This window comes from Rhinatrema bivittatum, chromosome 13 (assembly GCF_901001135.1).
Source record: "Rhinatrema bivittatum chromosome 13, aRhiBiv1.1, whole genome shotgun sequence".
NCBI lineage: Eukaryota > Metazoa > Chordata > Amphibia > Gymnophiona > Rhinatrematidae > Rhinatrema > Rhinatrema bivittatum.
This window is the reverse complement of record NC_042627.1, coordinates 32,250,660-32,276,686: the sequence shown is the minus strand read 5'-3', so window position 1 is coordinate 32,276,686 and position 26,027 is coordinate 32,250,660. Positions and strand designations below refer to the sequence as shown.

The following is a 26,027-nucleotide window of genomic DNA, read 5'->3' as shown; positions in this document are numbered from 1 at the left end:
TCTTCCATTCCAGACGCCCCCGACTCTGCCCCTATCTAGCTATCGCATGTGAAAAGGGACTTTTGGTGTGCGATATCGATAGAAAATGACCCCCTAAGTGTGTGAAGAATATGTCTGGTGTATGTATGTGTGAGAGAGAGAGAGTTCACACCCATCCTCTTTGCACAGGTCACACCTTGTCCTAACCCCATTCATCTCACCCTGCTCCACATTTCCACTTCCTCTTTGTCTACAAATTCAGTCCTGGTCAAAACCAAAAGCAAATTTCTGTGTAGGAAAAAAGGAAACTGGGTATCGTGAAATGTTCACATATCTCTTTATTAATAGTAATAAGATACTTATTTATTTATTTTATTTATTTATTTAAATGCTTTTAAAATATACCGATATTCATAGGACATATCATGCCGGTTCACAATCAACATTGTAAAGGAGGAAGAGGAAATTACAAATAACAGGGAGGGGGGAGGTGGAGCAGTGAAGGAAAAAGGAGAGGATGGGGGTCAGGTGACAGTAAGCGCAGAAGTTGCGGGAAGGAGAAAGGTAGTGAAGTGCTAGGGGAGAGAGAAATTGATAGGAACTGTGTTAAAAAAAAAAAACAAAAAAAAAAAAACTGAGAATAAAAAATTAACAAATTTACAAAATCAGGAATTCCCTAGGATGCATCAACGGATTAGAAGGGGTAAGGGAATTGGAAGTGGCAGTGGAGGGGGTTTAGGTCTGATTGGAGTCAGGGTATGCTTGTAAGAAAAGCCAGGTTTTGATGCCTTTTTTGAAGTTGGGTAAGGAAGGTTCAAGGCGGAGATACGTGGGAAGAGAGTTCCAGAGGGAGGGGCCGGCTATGGTAAAGGCTCTCTCTCTGGTACTTCAGTGTATGCACTGCTGTTCTGTACTCTCTCTACTCAGGTGACATAGATCATCTGTTTACTGTGTGAATTATTCTGTGGCAAGAACAAAATAGATTTAAGTTATTTTAATAAATTCATGCACAAATTACACTGAAATTTTCTATGGATCATTTGCAATAAGGCATGAAGTATCAAATTTCCCTCTATTTTCTATGACTAACACATTTGCAAATGTCTGAATTCCAGCACAACTTTGCAAACAAAAAATCTGGGCATTTCCAACATTCTCAAACCTGGAGCTCACCTGAAACATTGCATCATGCTAAAACCATGCTCTGCATTATTGCTATAATTTATGGCATTTTGTCTAACACAGACACAAAAGGATGTCAGGATGTGCTTTTTCTTTTGATAAGTTTTGTAGTTGAAATAAGAATAATTCTCGGTTAGTACATCTGTAAAGTGCTTTAGCAGAAGAAAAATATCATATAAAGAAAAATTGCAGTTCAAATATTGATAGAATTGGTTTATTTTGCCATGAATTATTTTGCCTGTAGATACACTTTTCATTACATCTCTACTAGATTGACAAAGAGGGTATCTCTCATGAGCTTTACTTTTAGCATTAGTAAATTTCTTATAAAACCACGAACCAATTCATTCTGAAATAACTGGGCAGTACTTCTAAATGAAACGCAAGTTAAAGGTGGCTTGCAAGTAACAATGACTTACAATTAGTGGTGCAAACTCAAAATTTCAAATTCTGACGACGGAAGTGAATGGCAGTCCTTTATCCACCATAAGTGAGCCCTCCCAAACATGGGACGTTGAACAACCATGGCACGGTACAGTTTACAAAAACTTGATCAGAATTTGTTAACCAAAGATAAACATTGTTTTAACATAAAAAAGCTGTTCAAATGTAGCTATTTCTGAATTTAAACAAAACACATAGGTTGACATTATGTTTTAATCGCTACAAACCTGTGCAGAAAGTATAAAGATCATTGAAGTGCATAATTAACTGCAGAAATATTCCCCAGGGTTGCCTGTCAGCTTCATTAACAAAGTAATGCACTTATGTTTTAATTAGCCTTTTTAGTGCTGGCCAAATTAGGCACAGAATATGGTAGGATTATGAGATATCAAAAGTACACTTACTTCAGAATTCTCAATCAGATTTTTATTTTAATTCCTTATTAAGTTATATTTTTTTTTCCTAACCTAGATTTTTCAGTTGGTGTCAATAAATCTTGTCCCTACCTTACCAACTTCTCTTCAGAAATATTTTTCTGTTTTGGGAAGGTGAGTAAGCAATGTCTTGAGAGCTGTGATTTTATGCTGATTCCAAGTTGAAGTGGTATGAATGGGTGAAAGGAACCAAGTATTTTAGCTCAACCCTATGATCGATCCCTCTGTTTTTTGAAGGCAGTCCTGTACATTGCAGCTGCATCGAGTGCTTCAGCATGACTTGCATTGGTGAAGCATGTGTTGATGTACCTTGCATTGAGCGCCGGGCTTCGGGTGCAGTGAGGTACCACACTTCGACACAGCATAGGCATGCATGGATGCATCGGTCTTTGGTACTTCGATGCATTGTGTTGGTATGAGGTCTGCACTGGTGGTGCTGAAGTGGGATGACCTGATGATGGCAGCGCCGAGTCCCTCATAAGGATTGCTTATTGTGAACTGGTTTAAAAAAAAAAAAAAGAAAGAAAAGTTACCTGTGCTGCAAAAAGCAGTACTGAGCAGGACTAGGCAGAGACGGCATGCTGCTCTTTTGTTGTGGTACTGTCTCTTCCCCAGTATCAGCTGTTAAAGCAGAGAGAAGGGCTGCTGCTGCCCCTGTTCACTAGCAGCTCAGCAATGTTGATGTCATAGCTTGGACTCTTAAAGGAGCCAGGTTATATCTCATCCTGTGAGAGAAAAAAAGTTTCCTCTCCGGTTTTTTTTTTTTTTATAGCACAAATGTGCTGTTTGTGTGATTGCAGAAGCAGCGAGGGAAGGCAGAATAAGATTCTTGAAGGAAAATTTCAAGTTTAAAGTAAAAAATAGAGGAGAGAGATGACGTACACATTAGTGCTTCAGCTCTGACAAAAAAATGGCTGAGGAGATTCACAAGGCAATGCCCACAAAGGAACTCCTGCATTTGCTCAATAATGCATATTTGGTTTGAGCATGCCTTTCAATGCAAAATTCATCCTCAACACATGTTACAACAGCATAAAAATATAGGGGCCGATATTAAAAAAAACAACAACTGAGCTCCTAAATTTAGGCTTCTAAATTAGGTGCCTAAGATAGGCACCTGTTTTCATCTGAACTTAGGTGCCTAAGTTTTCAGCTGAAAATTCACATTCATTTAGGGGCATAAAAGTTAGGAACATAAATTGAGGTCTGTTATGTATTTGTCTAGATTTATGATTCTTAAATGAGGTGCCTAGTTCTGAAAATCTGTGCTAAGCTCCTAACTTTGTTTCCCTGCCCTAATTCCACCCCTGTAGTCACCTCCTTTTTTTAGGCTCCTAAGTTTAGAACCCTAAAGAAACTAGGAGCCTACATTTAGCCACTCAGCCCTAGTAAGTATTGATAAGGGCCAATTTAGGATCCTAAATCCAAAAGTTAGTAGATTAACTGGCCCCATTGTACATAACTAAATCTGCGAGAAGTGCCTCTTGAAGACATCTGGAAAGCTGTAACTTGGTCACACTTTTATATTCAGGTACTCTTTTAACAGTCTCTCAAGGACTGGCTGGAAATTTGGACAGGAAGTTTTACATAATTTGTTCTTGCAGTATACTTTCCACAGTGGAGTCTGGGTTGCTCACTCAGTAAACACTCTACTACAACCCTCAGCCTGGGATTCTCCATGTCATGGCTAATTGAGCCTGTTTATCAATGGAAAAAGAAAATTGCCTACCATAAACGATGTTTTACATAGATAGGATGAATAAACCATGCTAAATACATGCCTGCCTCCCTGAAGAGTCAACTACCTAGCTAGGATCAACTCTGATATTGATTGAGGAGGTTCTCGAGGCAACACCCATGCATAACTCCTGCATGGGGCGGATTGGACTATCAGAGCTTCTGGCATGCTCTGGTAGGCCGATCCAGCCAATTTTTGGCATGCCCCGGTGGGCCGGTCCAGCCACTGGTGTTGGTCACAATGGCCCCATGCCTGAGAAACTGCTGTGCCCAACACCAGCCCACAAAAGATCTTCTCCTTTGTACCTTTTTCTCTTTCCTGCTAGCAGGGCAGAAGAAAGAAGCTGCAAGCCACCACTGGAGCTTAGGCCAGCGGGGCCAAAGAAGGGAGCAGCGGGCCACCATGGAGCTTAAGCCGGTAGGGCCAAAGAAGGGAGCCATGGCTCACCGCTGGAGCTCAGGCCGGTGGGATCAAAGAAGGGAGCTGCAGGCCACCACCAGAGCTCAGGCCGATGGGATCAAAGAAGGGAGCTACGGGCCGCCACCAGAGCTCAGGCCAGCGGGGCCAAAGAAGTGAGCCATGGGCCACCACAGAGCTCAGGCTGGCAGGGGCAAAGAAGGGAGCCATGGGCCACCGCTGGTGCTCAGGCCAGCAGGGCTGAAGAAGGGAGCTGTGGTCCGCTGTTGGAACTCAGGCCGATGGGTCAAAAAAGGGAACTGTGAGCCACAACTGGAGTTCAGGCTGGTGGGGCCAAAAAAGGGAGCCGCAGGCCGCTGCCACAGCTCAGGCCGGAAGGGCCAAAGAAGAAATAATCAGACTGTCGCCAAAGCCTATAAAGGGAGCTGCAGGCTGCCATCAGAGCTTAGGCTGGTGGGGCCAAAGAAAAAGGAGGGGGCACAATTATGCATGTGAGAGATCTGCTTCTGTGTGTGTGTGTGTGTGTGTGTGTGTGAGAAGGAGGATGCTTCTGTCTGTATGCATGTGTGTGAGAGAAGGAGGGTGCTTCTGTCTGTGTATATGCATGTGTGTGAGAAAAGGAGGGTGCTTCTGTCTGTGTGTATGCATGTGTGTGAGAGAAGGAGGGTGCTTCTGTCTGTGTATGCATGTGTGTGAGAGAAGGAGGGTGCTTCTGTCTGTGTGTATGCATGTGTATGAGAAAAGGAGGGTGCTTCTGTCTGTGTGTATGCATGTGTATGAGAGAAGGAGGGTGCTTCTGTCTGTGTGTATGCATGTGTGTGAGAGAAGGAGGGTGCTTCTGTCGTGTGTGAGAGAAGGTGAGTGCTTCTGTGTGTGTGTGTGCACGTGTGTGAGGGAGCGAGAGAAGGAGAGTGCTTCTGTCATGTGTGTGTGAGAGAAGGTGGGTGCTTCTGTGTGTGTATGTGTGTGTGTGTGAGAGTGTGTGCGCGCATGTGCGAGAGAGAGAGAAGGAGTGTGTTTTTGTCTGTGTGTATGTATGAGGGAGGGAGAAGAACATTTGTGCACCTACCTCTCCCCAGCTAATCAATGACTATTTAGGGAGACTGGAAATCAAATGTTCACAAGTATGGAGAGTGCAGCACTTTTTTATCCTTACTATTTTTTATTATTGGGTATTATTTGATGTGCCTCCCAAACACCAAAAACATATTTAAAACAGTACATTTTTACAAAAGTTTTGCATTTATATTTATTGGATATTTTTTAAATGTTTGTTAATTTTTCTTAGTATGGTTTTACTGGTATATTTTATATTTCTTGGTTTTATTGTTTGATGTTTTATATAAGGAATGGTAATATTTCTGTTTTTTTATATACAGTGTCTGGCTTGTTGCAGTTTCCAGTTCTGTTTTTGTCTGCAGGTTTGAAGATTGGTGGATTTGTTTAATCTTTATTAGATATTTGATGTGTCTTCTGTTTTGAAATAATTTATTGGTGTTTGGTGTGGGCCTATTTTGAAAAAATCTCCCGGGCTGATATTTTTCTGCAATCTGCCCCTGCTCCTGCACATGCTAAGAGAGACAAGGCCATTTGGTGCCGCCGAATGACATCATCCACATGTAATGGCTAATTCATCCTGCTAAAACACCATTTACAGTTAGCAAACTTGCTATATTCCAAGTTTTGTTTTCTATTCTTTTCCAAATAATTCCTAATAGTCTATATTCTCAAAAATATATATTCTTAGGGGTCATTTTAAGCTATTTCCACAGGTAAAACAGTACTTTACTCATGGAAATGGCCTGTTATAAAATTGCCCAACTGATATGTGGGTAAATTTACAAAAATAGGACCTGTATGTGCATAAATGTACCTGCAGTGAGCGAAGGCATTTTCAGAGATGTACTTAAGTGCATATTTTTGCATTTTCAAAAGTATGCACATTTTTTTTTTGGGGGGGTGGTGGAAATTAAAACTATGGGCCTGGTTTTCAATAGTATGTAAATGCTTAAAAAATGGGTCTTACACATGTAAATGCACTTTACTCATGTATGTGGTCTTTTGAAAATTGCTGCAATAAATGCCATTGAATTGTCCATAGGATTTACCTGTGTAAGTGTACTTTACGTTCCTAAGTGGCTTTTGAAAATTGTTACTATAGTATGTTCCATTTACATGCATAACTCCTTTGAAAAGCCACCTGTATATGCACATATTAGCAGGTGTAAATGTGTGTGGGTAGTTTTTGTGGGATAATTTTCAAAGGGAAAGTATGTACATACTGATAATATGAATTATGTAAATGTTCTGATATTGTGAGTGTTTTTACTTATGTACTCCACCCTGAACTATGGCAGGGAAGGTAACAAATATTTTAAATAAATAAATAAGTCTTGATAAAATAGCGCTGGCCAATTCTGAGGTTGGTGCCGTGTTTTGTGGTTGATATGGAACTCAGGGCCAGTCAAAATCATTTTGATAACAGGACCCAGCGGGATAGGAGTGAACAGGAAATGTTCCTGGATCATTTCAACTTATTTGACCCCATGGATTGGGTAAGATGGGAATGGGGAAGGCTTAGGAGGGTTTCATTTTTTTGTTGCTGTCATGCTCAGGGATTTTTACATTGGGAGTGAAAGAGAACCTCGACCAGTCGTTTCTTTTTTTTTTTTTCCTATTTTCTTAACATGTTTATTTTGTTTAAATTAAACTTAGAAAAAAAAAGCAAAATAAACATCAAAGGAAATGAAAAATGAATTAAAGAAACAAATTATATGAAAAAGGAAAAAAAATTTTTCCCATGCACATCCCTAGGTTAGGATGATGTATTTTATTGAGGCAAAATTTATCTGCATTTAAATGAACATTATTATAGATAAACTAAAACATATATACCAGGTAGTAATATTGTTTTGATAAACACAGACCAATACTTATGACCAAAATTTCAATATGGCATTTCAGATTTTGGGTTTTACAAATGTTTGCTTTCATTTCTCCTCATCAATTTATTTTCCCTTTTTTCCCAGTTTGCCATCCGGAGCATTTTCCCCATGGAAACAAAACAGGAAAAACCCTTTGTACATCTGGCCCATTTGATTGCTGCTTTTGTCATCTTATTCTAGTCCAAAATCTGAATGCAGGCAAAATAATTCCAAGGTCTGGCTTGACATTCACTAATAAGTAAATGGAAATGCATCTCACATTTCATACACAGATCATGGGCTTTCATCTGTTTCCACCTTCGGCCAACAGAACAGTTAGCAATAATCCTGTGACACCCAAAACTAATTTAGCCAGCAAGAAGACAGGTAGCGCTCTGAACTGCACTGCTGCCTGAATAGTGGCAGTAAATAAGCAGCTTAATGGTAGCCTTTCAGGCAGGAGGGTAGCATATCACAGCATGGTATTTTTATAATCTTCCTGGCATGCCTACAGCTAAAAACACATAGCTGAGCGTATGTTCCCTCTTCTGTCAGGTTTAGAATGCATGTAATCGTTAGGTTGTGACATATCATGCCTTTAAGCACATTTAACTGTTTTATATCCCTTCTGATCTGTAGCTTTGTACATCTGTTCAGTTAGCTTCTGAGCTTTACCCAGTACAACTGCAGATCGGCAGCTTCTTTACCTGGTTATATTGTTTTGGGCTTTGCACAGTGTTACATTATATTGTCAAAGAACAGTAGTGTTAATTTGCAAGAGATCAAGTGATATTACTGCACTGAATGACATTTAAAAAGATAACTGGGGCAGTTGCCTACAATTCTAAAGCATCGTCGAGGCATGGCTGACAGGCACAGCAAACATGAATTGATTTAAACTTAGATGCCTATGTTCTAATGAGTGTTAAGGCAGATGTTAGCTAATGCCCATGTGCTAATTACATTAATGCATAATATTTGCATACCTGTTAGCTTTACCACCAATAATTGAATTTAATGCACAAAAAAAAAAAAAAAACAATTAAAATTACCTCATGAAGCACTAACACTGGATGACTATCTGGCATTAATACCTAAGAGGCTTGGTGAGGTCTACTAATGTTATAAAAGTTAACTATACCTTAGAAAGTGTAATTAATTTTAGAAGTATCCAAATACTTCTCCACCACCCCCAAAATATAATTATGAGCCTCCAGACCAGTGACGTAGCCCACCCATTTTTTTGAGCTCAAGCCCATCCACTTGGCATTGCCTGGCCTGGTGGCAGGGCCCCCGTGCACAGGCCTGGCACTGCCAAATGTGCACACACAGCACAGCAGCAGCCAAGGAGGCCACCAGTGGACTTTGTCCCATTGGCAACTGAAGAGAGAAGGAGGCCCGTGAGCTCCCAGTGGCTACCATCCCACCGGCGGCCAAGAAGAGAAGCAGGCCTGGGAGGCTGCCAGTGGCCTGATTCCCATTGGAGATCAGGAAGAGAATGAGGCCCAAAAAGCCACTAATGGATCCTATCCCACTGGTGGCTGAAAAGAAAAGGAGGCCTAGAAGGCCACAGGTGGATCCCATCCACCGGCGGTAGAAGAAAAAAAGAGGCCTGAAAGGCTGCTGGTCACCCCTGAGAGACAGCCCATTCACCTGCTCCACCACATTTGCTGGCTCTACGAAATTCAAAACTCTTGTGTTAGAGTGAGTGGGAGCCTGGGTGCACGTGAAAGAGCGTACAAGAGTGGGAGCCTATGAGTGTAAGAGAGTGAATGTGAAAGAAAGTCTGTGTGAGTGTATGAAGGAGGAAGGAAAGAAGACAAGAGGAGACAGAAGAAACAAAGAATAAAAGAAACCCTGAAAAAGGAATTAGAAAAGGTAGATAAGGGGAACAAAGAGATTGGGACCAACTGATTAGAAAAATAAGATCAGACAACAAAGGTAAAAAAAATTATTTTGACTTTTAGTGATTGAAATATTCCATCTTTGGGAATGTGCATTTCTTATATATTTGTATTGTGTTGTTTCTTCAGTATTCCACTGTTCAGAGCCTGGTTTCTCAGGCTTTCCATTTCAGTTTTGTCTGCATATTTATTTCTAATTTGTAGTCCCTTATTCTGTATTGGGTAAGGCTCTGTCTGTGTTGCATATATGTGACAGAAGTGCAGTATTTTGGCTAGCATGTAGTTTCTCTGTAGGGATTTGTAGTAGTTCAACTTGTTTTGTTTACCCACTAGGTAGTGTATTAGTGTTCTAGGGCTTGGTGTAATGTTTGCCTTTGCTTACTTTTTGTAGTTAAGGTTGCTGCTGTTTGAGTTCTGAGAGTTACTGCTATTTTGGCTTGGTATGGCAAAATTCCAAGCATTGTTGGATTTTTTGTTTTTATTTTTGGAAGAATTTGTCTCACTTCACAAAGTATTTGGCATTGGCTGGAGTTTGTTTTGCTGTCGCTGAGGTGACACCAGAATTTGAATATTTTTTTGCTTGTCCTAGTTTGGTTCTGCACCTATTGCAAATCTTAAGTTTTTATTTATTTTATTTATTTATTTAATGTTTTTATATACCGGCAATCATGAAAACATATCTTGCTGGTTTACATAAAACGGGAGTGCAGTATATACATCAAACTAGAACTATGGTGACCGAAGTTGCAGTTACATTTAACAAGGGTAGCAGAACTTGGAGAGAGAAGGAAGAGAGAGGAAAGAATAGAAATGGTTAAACAATATACACGTTAAATACTATATACAAAAGGCATGGTTAAGGGCTGAATGTTTTGAGGAGTCATTAGATTGTGTGATGGTTATCATGATTTTTGCTATTTTATTGTAGTTATGATGTTCCCTGCATTTCTGGAAAGATGATTTATAAAAGAATACAATGATATTTGTTTTATTACGTGATTGGATCTGATGTTTCTATTAAGTGCTCTTTGTTTACTTTTTACATGATGTTTATTTATAAATTGCAATAAATATAAAATAAATTCATATAGATTAATAAGGTACTATATTTTTTAATGCTGGCAAGTGCTTTAATGACAAAATATTTTAAAGCATCACTTCTGATGAAACTGCTTAAAAATCAATTGTCAGGTACACTCTAAGGCATTATTTATCGATGAGATTGCAACTAGTAGGGCCTAAACCTGTATGTCAATTCCCCACACATGTGAACCTTGGGCCCCCTCAAATATTCATTTTTCACTATGCCACTGCTCCAGACCCCCACTTTTCCCTGTGAAATTGATATTGGGCCTCTGGGTGCACCTGAAAGTTACCCAACCTCCATTAAACTTATCAGCTCTTTGAGACTGCAAACTTCCAAATGGAAATCAGGCCTTCAGGCCATTTATATATGAATTATTTTTAACTTAATAATCTGTATTTCCCACATTAGCCCAAGACAAAATACAACTATAATTGAATTACAATAAATTTGACATCTATAGACTGCCCACTAACACTACTTTATTCTGCAATGTGTTATCTCGCTCTAATTATAATTTTTGTCTTCCCCCGTATTAGAATGGTACAGTTGTTTTTTCTGTGGATAAGCAGGCTGAATTAGCCAGTACATGTGGGTAATGTCATCCAGGGACGCTGAATGGACTTCATCATTCCAAGCTTGCAGAGCTTTGAGCACTACTGAGCATTCCTGTATGGGGTTTGCCTCATGATCCTCCGTCATTTTATGTCTGAGCTAAAGCATAGATGTGCACTTCATCTCTCCTCTTTATTTTTCTTCCAAGTTAAAGTTTTTGGTGAAAACTTATTTTTTGCCATGCATCGCTGCTTCTGCAGCCACACAACAGCAATTTTAAGTGCTACCAAAAAAAAAGAGAAAAGATTCAACTGAAAAAAGAGTTTACCTCACAGGAAATATCAGGCCAGAAGAAAAAAAATCTACAATGGTGAGTGGTTTTAAGAGCTACCCGTCATAGAGTGGGGGGTTCAACCAGATGGGGAATTTCTCCTGTAGGAGCAAGACCAAACTCTAGGGCACAGCTGGACAGGATCTGCCACCCTGGGCTGAGCCAGCAGATTCTGGCCTCCAGAAGAGGGTTGGGAAACTCCGAGTTAATGGAGAAATCATTGTGCATATTTTTTTGGTGCTCACTTTACACTCACTTCCTTTGAAATTTTTACTGCTGCTCATGAGGATTCAAAATTGCCCTCCCTATGAATTAATGCTTATATATAGTAAGACTGTCAGTTTAGCAAGTTTTTTACTTTTTCTGTTAAGTATTGTGGAATGTATAACTTATGAGTAACAACTTGAATTCTGGGCTAGTTTGTTTCCCCTCCATATTGCCTCCTTTATCACATTTATAACACCCCCTCCCCCATAATCATTATACTGCCTTATTTTTCCCCTCTTCTTCTCTTCTAGTCACGTGATACTCCCACAATCACATGGCAAAGACTGGCAAGAGCTGAGTAAATATTGCACTTGTGAATCTGCCCCTGGGGATCTATTTGATAAAAAATTCATGTACACTAGTATTTAAGAGACAGAGAGAGAGAGAGTCTGGAGCAGACAGAGGAAAAGAGAACGAAAGAAAGAGAGAGACAGGCAGAGCGAAATAAAGAGATAAAAGATTTGGATAGAAAAAGAGGATGCTGTCTTGATCTCTCACTGACATGTCAAAGAGCACTTTTGGGCTTGATTTTCAAAGTGACTTTGGCACACAAAACTGTTTTATTGGAGTTGAGTGAAGCTTTGAAAATTAACTAGGGGCCAGTATGTGGAAAAATACACTCATATCCCAGATTTGCTCATACTTTTATGAGCAGTGTGAGTAGGCATTCCACTGGGTGAAATTGCAGGCAGGGATATGATTTGCATGCATACTTTTGAATGTTCAAACGTATGCAAGGTACCATGCACAAGGTATGCCCTACTTGGTGCAGGTGCAGTTTTGTGCATAGGCACTTTTGCATGTTCTCTGCCAATTAAGGAAGGATTTTAAAAACAATCTTTTACTGACAGACTTTTCCACTATAAGGGGTCTATGACTTAGTACTTGTTTAGATATGCTGTTGGATTTTGAATTATTTGTCTGTTGTAATATTGCCTGATAGCTGTTTCCTGTAAAAAAAAGATGTGTTAAAAACACATATACAAAAAAATGAATCTCCTGAAGGGAAATATTAGAAAAATTGTACATTTGTAGTAAAAAAAAAAATTGGAAAAAAATGGTGTCTTCTGCCTGAAGAGGCACCAAGTTGAGAATTAGAAACCACGGCTTGGTTAGACAGCCTTCCTTGTTGCTTTGTCAATTCAGCCTGAAGAGGGCATTTTCAACCCTTAGAGGTTCAACTTCAACAGAGAAGGAGGTGACATATTAGCTGAACAGGGATCGTGATATTGAATGTAACCAAACATAGGGAAGGAAAATTAAAATGCCATTTATACTGTAAAACAGTGTTTTACCTGCATCAATGGCTTGTTATAAAATTGCTCACCCAATATGTGAGCATGTAACTTTTAACCAAATAAAATGGAGGTGTTCCTGAGGTAAAATTGGGGACTGGTTTGGACATGTGTACATATTTTTGGGTTTTCAAAAGTATGCACATTAATTTTTCTGAAAATGTTCCACACACATAATAGTAAGTGTAATTGTATGTGGGTATGTTTGTGAGGTAACTTTCAAAGTAATCTTATATGTGTAAGTCCACTTTGAAAATTTGTGCAATGTATTCACCTTTTTGGGCCTAATTTATTTATTAACAGCATTTGTTACACACTTTCCTACCAAAGAATTCAGAACAAAATACAGGATTATCAATTAATTATGCACATAGGGCCAGATTTTCAAAGGGGTACGCGCGTAAGATATGTGCATACCCCCCAAAAACCTGGCCAAAGTACCCCCTGTGCGCATCAAGACTATGTTGAGTAGGCTCGGCGGCGCGCACAAGCCCCGGGATGCGCGTAGGTCCCAGGGCTTTCCTGGGGGGGACGTATCGGGGGGGGGGGGGGGGTGTCGCGGTGGCGTGTCATTTGGGGGCGTGGCTGCGAGCGTGGTTCCGGCCCGGGAGCATTTCGGGAAATGGCTCCCGGGCCTGGGAATCGCATGCCGGCGGCTGGCCCGGCGCGCGCAAGTTACGCCTGCTTCGGGCAGGCGTAACTTGTACAACAAGAGGTAGGGGAGTATAGATAGGGCTGGGGGGGTGGGTTAGGTAGGGGAAGGGAGGGGAAGGTGGGGGGAGGTGAAAGGAAAGTTCCCTCCGAGGCCGCTCCGATTTCGGAGCGGCCTCGGAGGGAACGGAGGCAGGCTGCGCAGCTCGGCACGCACAGGCTGCCGATTTTGGGCAGCCTTGCGCGTGCCGACCCCTGATTTTAATGGATACGCGCGGCTACGCGCGTATCTATTAAAATCCCACATACTCTTGTTTGCTCCTGGTGCACGAACAAAAGTACGCGCGGGCGCAGATTTATAAAATCTACCCCACAATGCATAATAGATAAACATAATACATAGTACCTAAGCATAGTATAATGTCATAGATAGATAATACAAAATAATAAATACTACCTAAACAAGGAATAAATACATATAGGTCCATATTCAAAAGGTTTGTCCAGCAAAGGTCAGATAAACTTACCCACAAAAATCAGAGGTATTCTGGGATGGGAGTAAGTTATCTGGGCAACTTAGCCGGATAATACGGATTTTCAGCTGTTGGTGTAAGTGAGATATACCATTAACATTTAGCACAAAAAATGGAATAAGGTCAACCATTATGTACAGATAGGATGGACACATACATATATAAGATGAGACAATTGCTTAAGCAAGCACTAACTGTACCTGTTGAGCTAGAGATGAGTAAGCATATACTAACAGAAAACAAGAATTTAACTAGAGGCAGTTTAACCACAAGAGTATATATTTTATTTAATTTTGTATTTTTATTCTGCCTTTTGAAGTTGGTCAGACACTTCCAAACAAATTACACAGTGTACGGTTAGTCAAATTAAAGCATTGTGTTATAGGTTAGGAAGCATTAGGATCTATATTACATGTAGTTTGCATGCATTGTGGCATCAGGGCCGGTACAACCCACTGTGCAAGCCATGCACTTGCACGGGGCGGTGGCCTGAAAGGGGCAGTGGTCTGGGGGCCAAGGCACCAAGATGAAGACAATGCTGCTGACACTGCCACCATTGGACCCCACCAGGAGGCCAAGAATCGGAAGAGGCTTCTGCCGCATGGCGGTTCCTAACTCGCCATGCAGCTGAACGGAAGGAGCTGCGGGATCGCCTGCACGGCTGAGCGGAAGGAGCTGAAAAAAAGGCTGCAAAGTAATTCCTAAACTTCCCCGTGGCAGACGTGAAGAAGAGGAGGACCCGTGGCTGCCAGGAGAGTCCTTGGTGTGTGTGCGTGAGAGGGAGTTGATATGTGTGTATGAGCAGGAGGGAACCTGTGTGCGAGAGTGTGTGCCTGTCTGAGCATGTGTGTGAGCATGTTTGCATGTGTATGAGTATATATGTGTGAAAGGGAGCACACGTGTGTAGGTGGGTGTGTGTCTGAGCATGCGAGTGTGACAGGGAGCATGTGTGTGTGTGGTTCACTTTCAAAAGGGAAGGTTGTGTTTCATGTGTGCTCTCTGAGTTAGGCCCCCAGTCTAACAAAGTAGCAGAGAGGCACATGCCTTGCCAGTTCCTGTAATAGGGCTGGAAGGAAGAGGGTAATTGAGGATTCTCTGCAATTTTGACCTGTTGCATTCCTGACAGGCAGAATTCCCTGCTCAGGATGGTCAGGAGGGACTGTACACCTTTTTGACCAGCATAAGAGGAGGTTGCAGCACCCAGTGTGAAAAGAGATCCTAATTCAGTTTTTGCAAGTTTGTATTCTTCCATCTTTGGGGAAGGATATTTTTTCTGCCCCCTCCTTCTCCCCCCTCCCCCCACACTGGAGACCTTTCCTCCTGGGAGGCCAGGTGCTGTCTTTTGAAGAGGAATCATCAAGGAAGAAACATCAGGAGACCCCCCCCCCCCCCAATCGGAGTTTCTATCCCGGAACACAGGACACTGCCAGGTGAAATTCAGGATTCAACGTGGACCTCGGGTACTGTGGGAAGGGGTCTGGTCTGCCACCTTGGGACAAGTATCTTTCCTTAGCATGGAGGATAGCCCTGTTCCATGTTCCTGTCTGGAGGGACATTTCCACAGAATTGAGAAAGCATGTAAATCTGGGAACGCTGGAAGTATCTGGACACTTATGTGCAAAATCCGGTTCTGTGCATCCTTTTATACACACGGTATAATGGGCTATTTTATAACAGCCATTTATGCATATAAATGGGTTTGATTCTAAAACCTGCCTATATCTAATCTATACAGGCTAAGAAGTTCCAATATTTTAATAAAAACACATAGTAGACCAAAGCCCTGGAAACAATATACCTAGCTTCCTTGACTAATTTTATTACGCAGACATACTTAATGGATCCCGTCACTGTAACATTTATAGCTGGGACAAGTATTGTCTTGTGTGACTGAATCACACTAAATCGACACGGATTATCAGTCATTAAAATGGAACAAAATTAGCAGCAAAAGCAAGCAGTAATATTTTACACTTACCAGATCTTCAGCTGGTCAAGCTTCATTACAATACTGTGGCAATAAAGCCAGGAGCCATCAGCTCATTCTCCAGAACATTTAAATCTCTATTGTATTTGTGTAGGATATCATTTCTCATAGCAATAAGACCCTAATAAAAGTTACAACCCGATGAATAAAGTGTTAATAAATTGAGCCAAGACATTTAAACAGCTAATTATATATGCAACAAAGGAACAGTCTCTTGTTCCTGCACATGGTTTCAAGTTGAACCAACCAGCAACAAAACGGATTTTGCATACTGCATCCTAAAACATTAGGGGCGGATTTTCAGAGCCCTGCTCGCGTAAATCCGCCCAAAACCGGGCAGATTTACGCGAGCAGGGCCCTGCGCCATGCCATGCTTTATGATGGAAATTGTGAACAATAAAAGGGAGCCCCGGGGAAGGAGGAGGAGGTGACCTTACCGGGGACGTGCTTCACCACGAATCCTGCCTGATGTGTCTTTATCACTGCTACATCTTGGCTCCTGGCATCGGGTCCAGTCTCGCTGGAGGGCTTCGCCGGGTTCTGGGCCTGTTTGGTGGCGTCCCCGCGGGAGCGACGCCATCGGGACGCCCAAGCCAGCTGCCCTCCTCCTAGGCGCACACGCGCGCAAAGAGGCCGAAGATATAGGCCCTTTCCCACCACTCAATGCTCCTCCCGCTCCCGTGACGTCAGATGCCGGTGGGTATGTAAGGTCAGCGCCTGCCTCTATCAGACGCCTTGCAATGAGGTTACCTTGCGGTTCCTAGTTGCTGTGTGCCTCAGAGTTAACTAACTTCTTGCTTGTAGCCTGCTTCCGTTCCAGCCTGTTTCCTGCTTCTGTGTCTTGCTTCAGTTCCAGCCTGGTTCCTGCTTCTGTGTCTTGCTTCAGTTCCAGCCTGGTTCCTGCCTCTGTGTCTTGCTTCAGTTCCAGCCAGGTTCCTGCCTCAGTACCCTGCTTCAGTCCCAGCCTGGTTCCTGCTTCTGTGTCTTGCTTCAGTTCCAGCCAGGTTCCTGCTTCAGTACCCTGCTTCAGTCCAGCCTGGTTCCTGCTTCTGTGCCTTGCCTCAGTTCCAGTCAAGATACCTGCTTGATCCTGGTTCATCTTCACAGCGTCCTCACTCGCCTAAGTCCCAGCGGCTGGGCTCCTACAGGCTCCTCCCGGGGGAGTCTCGGCTTCCAGGGTGAAGACACCTTTTCTGTTCTCCTAGCCCTAATCCCTTGACTCCCACAAGCTCCTCCTGGGGAGTACGGGCTCCCTGTGTGAAGGCCAGCTCCTTCACCTGGCCTGGTGTCCGCCTCCCGGCCTGCTCTCTCTCATACGGAGACAATAGTCCACCTTACCCTAGTCTCCAGCAGGCTGGCCCAAGGGTCCACTAAACAGTTAAACCACAACACAGAGGTACAAACAGCACAGTTGACATCAGTGAAGATTTTCTGTCATTTGGAGTGATGAAATGTAAAAGAGTAGAATTGTACAATGTTCTACCTAGCTTGATGCGCTCTGTACCTAGCTGCAATCAAGCTAGGTAGAGAGTACATTGAACAAATCTACTCTTATTTTATCTTTCATCATTCCAAATCACATAAAATCCTCACTGATGGCAACTGTGCTGTTCGTAGCTCTGCCTGTGCACGTCAAACTGCCCCCAAAATCTACCCCATCCCGAGTTACTAGTGCCCCCTCTTACAGTGGTATAAATAGTTAACTTACATGTGCGCTTCTATAGAGTCTATCTCTCTCTTTTTCTCTCTCTCTCTTTAGTTGGTAACTGCAGTGGATTACTCAGTATGCAATGCCCCTTTTTATCATGGGAGCTTATTTCCATGATATTTATAGCAATTTGATAAATCTAGGTCTTTATCATAAGTTATCCAGCTAAGTGGCACTGAATAGCAACTTGATATAATGCTAACTCACTTATAATGCGGACCAAATTTTTGGACACTATTGCCTGTATTATATGGGGATCTACAGAGTATTAAGATCCCTTCTTAAAACTTCTCAGAACTGAGCTAATTATAAGTCTCTGGTTCCTCTACAAAGTGCTTTACTGAACATTCTTTATAAGCTGAACATTCTTCTACAAAGTGCTTTACTGAACATTCTTTATAAGCTGAACATTCTTTATAAGCTGGCCTCACAACTTTGAAGAAATCTATTTTTGATAAAAGTTGTATTTCCTTAAGGTGTATAGGGCTCAATCCAAAAAATTATATATTAGTACATTATTTCTTACATAATAATCCTATTGTCCAAATTTTAAAAGGCCCGCGCATGAAAATTTCAGAGGTAACATGCGTGGCCGGGTCTTGCATGCGCCGCACGCATTTTCGGAAGGGTCTAGCCACACGCGTAACCCCTGTTACATGCCGAAGTGCTGGGCCTCTCAAAAGGGGTGGGCCAGAGTGGGGTCTGGGCTGGGAGGGGTGAGGTAGAGGGTGGACTGAGCAGAAAATATTGAAATAAAAAAATTTGGGGTAGCTAGGTAGGGGTTAGGGGTCAGGTGGGAAAGAGGAGGAAGGTAAGGTGGGGGGGGGGGGGGTAGGGATGTTCCCTCCCAGTCTGCTCCTGGGAAGGAACTGGGAGGGAACTGGAAAAAAAGCCGATCATGTCGCTGTGCGTAATTTGAAAGTTTCCCCCTTGCATGCTCGAGTTGCGGGCCACCCGCACGGATGTTTTCTTTGTGGTATTGTTCCTTGGGTTGTGGATTGGGTCTCCCCATCTTGAGGACTTGATTAAAGAACTAAGGGGGTCATTTGCTATAGCTTTCGCACGCGAAAAGGGACTTTTCGCATGCAATGGCTAGATCGGGGCGGAGTCGAGGCTGAGTTGTCACCGGAAGGGGAGCAGTCGGGCGGCACCGGAGTGGACGCGGTGAAGACATTGCTGACGGCGAAAAGGTAAGGCCCCTTATCACCGCCAGTAACACGCCCAATAGCGCCACCTTTCACGGTGGTACTATTGGTTTGCAAAAGCCGGCAGCGATCGCACCACAGTGGTGCGATTGCTGCCGGCTTTCTCAGGCCCGCCCCCTCGCTTCGCTCCCCGGTACCGCGCAATTCACTAAGGCCTGCGATTTTAGAAAATCCAGGCCTGAGTGTGTTAAACTTGTGTTTATTTTATAGTGATTATTTTTCTATTTTCTTTTTTTTTCTTCTCTCAATTTCATATTTTCTTTCAAGATTTATCTCTTGTATATTTTGAAAATGCATAAATAAAATATAAAAAAAAAAAATCCGGCACGCATGTGAGCACAGACACCATATTTTATAACATGCGTGCGGCGACTCGTGCATTTTATAAAATCTTCGTGTGTGTGTGTATGTGCTGGGAACCGCGTGCACATGCACGCACGGATCTTAAAATCGACCCCTGAGTATATACCAAAGCCTAAACATTCAAAAATTAAGAATATGCACAGCATATTTTTTTCATTTAATTTTTTGTTTCATTTTTCATTTCACGTTTTGTTTTGTTTATTTAAAACAAAAGAAACAACACAAAATAAAAAATGGTGTTGGGCCCAGGGTTCTTCCCCTTTCCCCACCACCTCGGTTTCCCTTGCTCATTATCTTACTCCACCCATGGGCTCCCACAGGAGGCAGGAGCAATCCCCAGCCACTCCTGTCCCATCTCTGTTATTTGTCAAGATGGTGCCTGCAACCCAAGGCCAGCGCCGTTTTGCTGTACAGATGGGGTAAAATATTGAGAAGGGAGGCTGGAGGAGATCAGAGGTGTGGGGAAGAGGTGGACTGGGATTTTTTTTTTTAAACAAAATGAAAAGAACATGAATGACATGTTGCTCGTTTTTCCTTCATTTCATTTGCAGAACAAAAGGAATTTGTTGAAAGTTAGTTTCATTTCAATTGAAAGCACATTCCTATCAAAAATACATGAGCTTACTTTTTGATCGATTGCTAAAAATCTCATTCTTTTTTTTTTTCAAGCTGATGAGTACAAAAAAAAAGTTCTGCAAATGCAGATTCTCAGGATGCCTTCTTATGTACACCAGGAGCTGTGCATGTGATGAACAGAACATGCATCTGAATTTGCTTCATTAATAATCCCTTGACATGAGGATCAAAGATGGGAGAGGTGTTTTTTTTATACAATAAGGGGCGGATTTTCAGAGCCCTGCTCGCGTAAATCCGCCCAAAACCGGGCGGATTTACGCGAGCAGGGCCCTGCGCGCCGGGAAGCCTATTTTACATAGGCCGCCCGGCGCGCGCAGAGCCCCGGGACTCGCGTAAGTCCCGGGGTTCTCCGAGGGGGGCGTGTCGGGGGGCGGGCCCGGTCGTCGCGGCGTTTCGGGGGCGTGTCGGCAGCGTTTTGGGGGCGGGTACGGGGGCGTGGCTACGGCCCAGGGCGGTCCGGGGGCGTGGCCGCGCCCTCCGTACCCGCCCCCAGGTCGCGGCCCGGCGCGCAGGAGGCCCGCTGGCGTGCAGGGATTTACGCCTCCCTCCGGGAGGCGTAAATCCCCCGACAAAGGTAAGGGGGGGGTTTAGACAGGGCCGGGCGGGTGGGTTAGGTAGGGGAAGGGAGGGGAAGGTGAGGGGAGGGCAAAGGAAAGTTCCCTCCGAGGCCGCTCCGATTTCGGAGCGGCCTTGGAGGGAACGGGGGTAGGCTGCGCGGCTCGGCGCGCGCCGGCTATACGAAATTGATAGCCTTGCGCGCGCCGATCCAGGATTTTAGCGGATACGCGCGGCTCCGCGCGTATCTACTAAAATCCAGCGTACTTTTGTTTGTGCCTGGAGCGCAAACAAAAGTAGGCTATTCGCGCTCGTTTTAAAATCCGCCCCTAAGGGGCGGATTTTAAAACGAGCGCCCCTAAGGGGCGGATTTTAAAACGAGCGCAAATAGCCTACTTTTGTTTGCGCCTGGAGCGCAAACAAAAGTACGCTGGATTTTAGTAGATACGCGCGGAGCCGCGCGTATCCGCTAAAATCCTGGATCGGCGCGCGCAAGGCTATCGATTTCGTATAGCCGGCGCGCGCCGAGCCGCGCGCAAGGCTATTGATTTCGTATAGCCGGCGCGCGCCGAGCCGCGCAGCCTACCCCCGTTCCCTCCAAGGCCGCTCCGAAATCGGAGCGGTCTCGGAGGGAACTTTCCTTTGCCCTCCCCTCACCTTCCCCTCCCTTCCCCTACCTAACCCACCCGCCCGGCCCTGTCTAAACCCCCCCCTTACCTTTGTCGGGGGATTTACGCCTCCCTCCGGGAGGCGTAAATCCCCGCGCGTCAGTGGGCCTCCTGCGTGCCGGGACGCAACCTGGGGGCGGGTCCGGAGGGCGCGGCCACGCCCCCGGGCCCGCCCCCGGAACGCTCCCGACACGCCCCGAAAACGCCGCGCGGTTCGGGCCCGCCCCCGACACGCCCCCTCCGAAAACCCCGGGACTTACGCGAGTCCCGGGGCTCTGCGTGCGCCGGTAGGCCTATGTAAAATAGGCTTCCCTATTCCCTCAGGGTACTGAGGCAGGAACCTGGCTGGAACTGAAGCAAGACACAGAGGCAGGAACCAGGCTGGAACTGAAGCAAGACACAGAAGCAGGAACCAGGCTGGAACTGAAGCAAGACACAGAAGCAGGAAACAGGCTGGAACGGAAGCAGGCTACAAGCAAGAAGTTAGTTAACTCTGAGGCACACAGCAACTAGGAACCGCAAGGTAACCTCATTGCAAGGCGTCTGATAGAGGCAGACGCTGACCTTACATACCCACCGGCATCTGACGTCACGGGAGCGGGAGGAGCATTGAGTGGCGGGAAAGGGCCTATATCTTCGGCCTCTTTGCGCGCGTGTGCGCCTAGGAGGAGGGCAGCTGGCTTGGGCGTCCCGATGGCGTCGCTCCCGCGGGGACACCACCAAACAGGCCCAGAACCCGGCGAAGCCCTCCAGCGAGACTGGACCCGATGCCAGGAGCCAAGATGTAGCAGTGATAAAGACACATCAGGCAGGATTCGTGGTGAAGCACGTCCCCGGTAAGGTCACCTCCTCCTCCTTCCCCGGGGCTCCCTTTTATTGTTCACAATTTCCATCATAAAGCATGGCATGCAGATTTGTCATAACATCATTGGTCTTTGCAAATACATACATCATTCATTGGATGTTTAAAGCGACATTCCATAAATGTCCTTCCTGGCCTTAGTGCTGACTACGCGTAAGCTAGCAGGCCAGGAGGGTAAAGGTTCATAAGCTGGACATTGAGACAGTTTTAAGATATGTTAAACTAGCTGACTATGTGTGAGGAAGTAGGCACCGAGCAGTTTCGGTTTGATTCAGTGAGCTCTATTCCTGGGGCAAGCTGTCTGCAGCAGGTTGTTTATGAGACAGGTTTCCTGTCTCAGAATAGTGGCAGGATGGAGCTTGCGCAATTTCTGCAGCCTCCAGTGTAAGGAGAAAAGGGAAGTAGAGTTAACCCCTGAAATACTCCTTCAGGGGCTAAGTTTACAATCCCACACAAGAGGTAAAGCCCCAGTCGTGAGTGCCGCGACTGGGACCACAACAGTACCTCCCCTCTTACGCCCCCTCTTAGCAGGTCCGGGGTTACCTGGGTGCTGACGATGAAATTGTCGTAGAAGCTCTTTATCCAGGATGTTGCGGGCTGGTTCCTATGTGTTGTCCTCGGGGCCACAGCCCTCCCAGGCAAGCAGATATTCCCAGCGTCAGTGATGGAACCGTATGTCTAGGACTTCCCGGTCTTAATAGGTAGGCTCGTCTGGCACTGATGGATCTGTGGAATCAGGAACTCGAGGATGATACCTGGAGAGACAAGAGGTTTCAACAAAGAAACATGAAACACATTGTGTATATGCATGGAGGAGGGTAGGCGTAATTGATAAGATACTGCCCCTACGCGCTCAGCAATACGGAAGGGCCCACAGTATCTTGGAGCTAGTCTTCGAGGCGGGATTCGAAGCTGAAGATTCCTTGTGCTGAACCAAACCCGGTTTCCAGGAAGGAGGTTGGCGCCGGCTGCCAGTGCTTATCTGCCCATCTCTTAGTGGCCTTGGCCGCTTTAGCAAGTTTTCTCTGGACGGTAGGGATGTGCATCCGTTTTCCACGGATTTGTAATCCGCAACTTATTTTTTGCTATCTGTTAAATACGTGGGGAGGCGAAACGCATCGCGACTCCCCACATATTAAACAGATTTCTGTTTTATTCGGCCTAAATAAAAATTTAAACCCCCCACCCTTCTGACCCTCCCCAAGACTTACCAAAACTCCCTGGTGGTCCAGCGGTGGGGTCCGGGAACTCATTCACACCCTCGGTGCTAGTTTCATCATGGCGCTGATAGCCTTTGTCACAGGGGCTACCGGTGCCATTGGTCAGCCCCTGTCACATGGTCATCGGCGCCATCTTGTGCTCCTACCATGTGACAGGGGCTGACCAATGGCACCGGTAGCCCCTGTGACATAGTATGGGCAAAGGCTATCGGTGCTATTTTGAGTCCTGGCATCGGACGGCAGGTCGCTCCGGGACCCCCGTTGGAACCACAGGGACTTTTGGCCAGCTTGGGGCCTCCTGACCCCCACAAGACTTGCCAAAAGTCCAGCGGGGGTCCGGGAGCGACCTCCTTGAACGCCGTCCGTTGTAGTTAATTTTAATTTTAGATGGGACACTAATTTAACTCGCCGTAGTAACGTATTTACAGATCGACAACTTATGCAATTCTCCATACTTCCGCATGAAACGGAATTGAACCCCCACGAATACGTATCACGTACGCAACGAAAACTTTTTGGCTGCACATCTCTACTGGACAGACGTCCATAGCGAAAGTAATTGTCGGGCAGAGAATTGCACCGCGGGTAACACACTAGGAAGAGGCAGAGGTAGTGGCGGTCGCAACTGTTTCCCATAAACTATAAGGAAGGGCGAGCTTCCTGTAGCAGAATGCGTATTAGGGATGTGAATCGGGCTTCGGACGATTGAAAATATCGTTGATATTTTCAAAATCGTCAGAAATCGGGGGCTCCCCCAAAACGATAGGAAAACCCCATGATCAATATCGTGGGGGTTCCCTTATCATTTTGGGGGAGGGCGGGAAAAACAGCACACAAAAATAACCCCTAAACCCACCCTGACCCTTTAAAAGTAACCCCTTAGCTTCCCCCACCCTCCCGACCCCTTCAAAACCTTTTTACAGGTACCTGGTGGTCCAGTGGGGGTCCTGGGAGCGATCTCCTGCAATCTCCCGCTCCGGGCCATCCTCAGGCTCCCGTGCCGTCGGCTGCCACTAATCAAAATGGCGCCGATGGCCCTTTGCCCTTACCATGTGACAGGGTATCCGTGCCATTGGCTGGATCCTGTCACATGGTAGGAGCACTGGATGGCCGGCACTATCTTGTGCTCCTACCATGTGACAGGGGCTGACCAATGGCACTGGTAGCTCCTGTGACATAGTAAGGGCAAAGGCTATCGGCGCCATTTTGAATACTGGCAGCCGACGGTCCGAGTGCAGGAGGTCGCTCCCGGACCCCCGCTGGACTATTGACAAGTCTTGTGGGGGTCAGGAGGGTCCTCCAAGACTTGCCAAAAGCCCCTGGTAGTCCAGCGGGGGTCCGGGAGCGATCTCCTGCACTCGGGCCATCGGCTGCCAGTATTCAAAATAGCGCCGATAGCCTTTGCCCTTACTATGTCACAGGAGCTACCAGTGCCATTGGTCAGCCCCTGTCACATGGTAGGAGCACAAGATGGCGCTGGCCATCCAGTGCTCCTACCATGTGACAGGATCCAGCCAATGGCATGGATACCCTGTCACATGGTAAGAGCAAAGGGCCATCAGCACCATTTTGATTAGGGGCAGCCGACGGCCCGGGAGCGGGAGGACGGCGCGGAGCGGGAGATCGCGGGAGATTGTTCCTGGGACCCCCACTGGACCACCAGGAACCTGTAAAAAGTTTTTGGGGGGGGGTCGGGAGGGTGGGGGAAGCTAAGGGGTTACTTTTAAAGGGTCGGGGTGGGTTTTTTGTTTATCGGCTGGGGCGCAGCCGATAAACAAAACGCGATCGGGCCCGATGGAAAAAACTCCACATGTGAATCGGAACCGGAATCCGAACCAATTCCGGTTCCAATTCACATCTCTAATGCTTATGGTTGTTATATGAGAATTCTGCCCATGGCATTAGCTTTGCCCAATTGTCCTGTCTCTCATTGACAAAAGAGCGAAGAAACGTCTTCAGGGTCCGGTTGGTGCATTCCGTCTGCCCATTGCTTTGGGGGTGGAACGCTGACGACAGGCTGAGTTGCACGTTGAATCTCTTACACAAGGCTCTCCAGTATCGAGCGGTGAACTGAGGACCCCGATCGGACACTATGTCCTGTGGTAGGCCGTGGATCCTAAAGATGTGTTGTGCGAATAGGTTATCAATCACACAACACCCACTTACACCAACCGTGTATTCCAGTACACAACTATGTAAACAACTAAACAGACGCAAAGTACTGGTATCTATTATGAAGCACCCTATCACCAGCAAAACCTTTTTTGGACCCTCCAATCTCGAGTAAGCATTTATGAGTCAAACTCGACTATGATAAGGGGTCTCATTACTTTAATTATAAACGCATATATTTTTTGTTGAGTTTTTTTTTTTTTTTAATATCAAATCTTCTTAAAAATAGTCTCAAACGAACTAATGCGGCACATCCCGGCAGAAAAGATGGTAATTGTTGAAAATACTTATTCACGGAGAAGAGGTCCCGAAAGTCCCCTGATAAATGCATGCATCCCGGGAGGTCAGCGCTCGTTGGCTCGTCCTTTGATGGCTCCATCTGTTACTTGGATAACTGTGGATAACTGTGGATAACCGGGTGCTAAAGGTTCAACAACCAGTGGTTCTGGTACTGTATACCCTCCTGAAGGTACACAAAGATGATAAATTTCCCCCTGGACGCCCGAAAGTTTCGAGCAAAGGTTCAGTGTTGGAACCCCTGTCAATGTTTTTGGATTTCTTTCTGAACCCATATGTAAAGGAATCCCTCTCATTCCTACAAGATACATCTCACATGTTGCGAATCCTTGATGCAGTGAGAGAACTGCCGGAAGAATATTGGTTGGTCACCTTAGACGTCACCGCATTATACACTAATATTCCGCAGCAGGAAGCTTTTATTTTACTGAAAAAGATTTTTCAGTCCCGCCCCCGTCCACACTCGGTTCCCTCTGGTTTTCTTTTGAATCTTCTTGAGCTAGTACTTTTTAGGAACTTCTTTAGATTTGATGATAAGCTTTACCTCCAAGTGAGAGGGATGGCAATGGGAGCCACAGTTGCCCCCGATATTGCAAACTTATACATGGCAGATTTC

The 26,027-nt window shown here is 45.0% G+C and overlaps 1 long non-coding RNA gene across 1 annotated transcript; it reads right to left on the bottom strand.

Annotated features, from left to right (window-relative positions):
* Positions 1-1,411: 1,411 nt before the first annotated feature.
* On the bottom strand, positions 1,412-21,556 carry LOC115075225. The gene is made up of 4 exons (XR_003852466.1): positions 21,438-21,556; positions 15,717-15,846; positions 13,733-13,806; positions 1,412-2,537 (listed from the first exon to the last, which is right to left on the bottom strand). It is a non-coding gene; the product is annotated as an uncharacterized LOC115075225 (long non-coding RNA).
* Between the last annotated feature and the right edge of the window lie 4,471 nt (positions 21,557-26,027).